Source organism: Phyllopteryx taeniolatus, chromosome 19 (assembly GCF_024500385.1).
Source record: "Phyllopteryx taeniolatus isolate TA_2022b chromosome 19, UOR_Ptae_1.2, whole genome shotgun sequence".
In the NCBI taxonomy this organism is placed as follows: Eukaryota; Metazoa; Chordata; class Actinopteri; order Syngnathiformes; family Syngnathidae; genus Phyllopteryx; species Phyllopteryx taeniolatus.
In genome coordinates this window covers 5,008,795-5,012,611 of record NC_084520.1, presented here as the reverse complement: position 1 = coordinate 5,012,611, position 3,817 = coordinate 5,008,795, and positions in this window count along the sequence as shown.

Genomic DNA, 3,817 nt, shown 5'->3' with positions numbered 1-3,817 from the left:
ATTTGAGGACACTTATGAGGTGTTACTTCCAACTGTAAGAAATCTAACATGTACAGTATTAAATAATAATAATCATAGCAATCATAGTAATAATAATAATAATAATAATGGAAAGGTCATAAAAAATAATACATAATAAAATAAATAAATAATAAAATAAGAATATTTGTGTATTTTAACAATGTAAAGCAATTGGAGGGGATATACACTGGATGCGTGAGGTTCGTGGACATATTTAAAGTTGCCAGCGGTTTTCACTTGCTCACGCTGTATTTAGTAAGGGTACCCGCAAACGATCAATGCTCCAGTCACTGTGTCCTCTTCCGCATATAGAGACATTGGGCCGCATTTAAAGGGAATGAGAGGAGCCACTTCGATTGGACAGGATGGAAGTCGGCTGTGAACACGCCAACGCAGACGTCCCTCTTTTAAAAATGCCCTAATGTACTCCAGTCCAAGAAATTACCAACAACGGGTCTAACCCGCCTCCTGCGCAGCGCTGGATTTATGACAGTCAAGAAAGTAAAGCCCGCTATTTCGTATTTTACTGAAATCAGTCCATTTATTGATGGCCGGTCCTGTCTCATATAAGTGACTTAGCCCCCATACCAGCCTGAGCTTGGAGACCAGAAAGACTTCATCTTCCACATTGCTTGGTGCGCTGGATCATGACAGTTTCTTCTATCTGCGGTAGCAGAGCCCAGTCTGAGGAAGAAAAGAAAAAAACGAGCACCCATAAAGACAGTAAAAGCATTTACACTACACTGTGTCTATGTGGCACATGGATCAACCACAAATACCTTCCCTCTCTGCCACCGCCACAACATTAACAACTTCACCGAACAATCAAGTGCATCTTATCAGAAGCTAACATATCTAGCTAACACTAATCTGTGCATCCAACAATATTCAATGCTACTCTGTTAACCTTGCAACTTTGACATAGGACCCGTGGGGGATGTGTGATTCCTCTGCGTGATAGTATTTTAGACAGTGTAGTCCGACAGTTGGAGTCCTGCCATTGCTTGAAAGTGGCTCTGAATCTTGACCCAGACTAGCTGGTCATTGTAAATTAGCACCACTGTTACGTAACAGTGGAAGTGTAGAACAAGCTCACTCAGAGGGGGAGAAAAAATGATGGGAAGATAACAAAAGATTGAGATGGTTGTTTAATTTCGCACATGATGAGTGGATTATCAATCCAGAAATACAACTATTAACTATTAAACTAACTGACTAACTATTAAAAATTAAAGTTTACATCATATTTCCCAATGCACAACAAACAATAGGGTGTTTGAAAAAGCACAGTTAATCACAAAACATGAGTACCTGAAAAAGATGTGCTTTTCATGAATATAATCATTATTATGTACACGAATCCCTGAAGTCATAAGAACAATGATGACAAAACATTGTGTTTTCAGTGTAAACTATTGATTTTTTTAAATCACAGTGTTGCTGCCATTCTTTGTCGTACACATTGCAGAAGGATGTGCACTCACATACTAAAAAAACTGTAAAGCAGTTAAAAAAAATTTAAAAATCTCCCAAGCCAAATCAAATTCGCCTACAGTTTATTTTTATTTTTTTTATGGATCATAGACTGATCTGACTGCCATTGTTTCACAATGAGACTGACTCGTGTGTGACCACACAATTGACTCCATCCAAATCCAAATTCCCATTGAGAACACCATATAAAGATATTGAACCTTAAGCCAAATCAGTAAACAGACCAACAAAAAGGCGAGCCGAAATGAAAGAATTGAGGCAAATTAGAATGACAGTACCATAAATTACCAGCAGGTAGCACTATCATTCCATTGAAGCTATCGCTCGGGATGCCTCAGTGTTATGGATTTATTTTGATGTTGAGAATAAGATCATTATTAGATGACACATGACTGTCAATTTAGAGTAATATGCTTTAAAAAAAAAAAACATGCATAAAAGCCATGTAAAACTTCAGAAACAATAGCAGAACTATGAATGCATTTTCAATTTACATTATAAAGAGTTCCAAAAGATTAAATGCTAATGTATCGAACTTAACTTTAAGTTAAATTAACTTAACAATTAATCACAACGGAACTGTACTTTAGCAGTGATTATTTATTTTTTTTCATGTACCACTACAGGAAGCCCATGTACCACTAGTGGTACACTCTTTGAGAATTATTGCTCTATAAGGTTTAAGTCTGGAGATTGACTTTCTTAGTCAAAAACCTCCCACTTCTTGCCCCTGATGAAATTATACATTTTGCAAGGGTGTACTCGGATGCCCAAAGTCATCAAGGATAAGCTCCAGATCTCCCGTGTGACCCTAGTGAGGATTAACGGGATATGATTTGAACCACCACCGGTGAACACGGGATAAGTGGTATAAAAATGGACAGGTGGATGGCTAGTTGTTATAGTGACTTATACTGAGAGCTGTTTCTGATACTTTGGTTAATTTAGCTACATGAGCGCATCAAAATATTAAGAACGCTCATTATGATGCATCTTTTTAAAAGGTATAAATAATCAATGTTTGCAAGATTCCTTTGTCGTTGGTTACAATTAACCTGTTGAAAATCTAATAGTGGTGTAACTATTTTTTGTTTCAAAATAATATATATATATATTAGGACATTTTGCTGCCTTTTTTTCTTTTAAAATGAATGGAGCAACATGACCCTCAGATGTTTCCTCCCAAAAAGTGGATTATAACCATGGATCATTATTTTGAAATTAACTATATATTGTTCTTTACAAAATAATAAACTGCTTGAAAACATGATGAAATGTAAATACTGTACATCATAAAAATGTTTGTTGCATTAAGTGTGTACAGCATGTGAAAAACCATCATACAATAGCATGTTGACCTGATGACAAATGTGCACAATTTAGACAATATTGCTTTATATGAGAACAAAGATTCATTCATTCATCTTCCGTCCCGCTTCTCCTCACTAGGGTCGCGGGGGTGCCGGAGCCTATCCCAGCTATCTTCGGGTGAGAGGCGGGGTACACCCTGAACTGGTCGCCAGCCAATCGCAGGGCACATAGAAACAAACAACCATTCGCACTCACATTCACACCTACGGGCAATTTAGAGTATTCAATTAATCTACCCTGCATGTTTTTGGGATGTGGGAGGAATACCACCCAGGCGGGGCCGGGATTTGAACCCCAGTCCTCAGAACTGTGAGACAGACGTGCTAACCAGTCGGCCAACGCTGAGAAGAAAGATAACAAAGATATTTGTAAAAATATGTCATGTTTGATACTGCAGCAGAATGGCACATGACCAGAGAGAGCCAATCACAAGCATCGGCTTAAGAAGGACGAAGTGATAGGGGCAAAAAATCTGAGCTTTTGCAACTATTTTTCAAATATAACTAAAATTGTAATCATAGAAAATTCTAAAAGCAAGTGTAATTTAATTACACATTTTCTCCCAGTAATGTAATGGATTGCAATTACATACATTTTGTAATTAAATGACACAATCTAATTACACACATGTAATTAGTTGCTCCCCAGCACTGTAAATAATAGAGGTATAATTATATATAAAACTCTTGAATTGGATTTCATTAGCTTGCGCATCCTTCCATCCATCCACTTTCTATAGCTCTTGTCCTCATCAGGGCTTGGTTGGGAGCCTATCCCATCTGAACGTGGGTGTATGCCTCATTACGTCACGCTTCCTCTGCTGCACATCTATTGTAACAACCTCTCAAACATCCAAGCAGACAATCTGCTGCGATAAGCTGCATTGCTGCTCATTACGGAGAGTTTGTAATGTATGTGCAACAATGTGTGT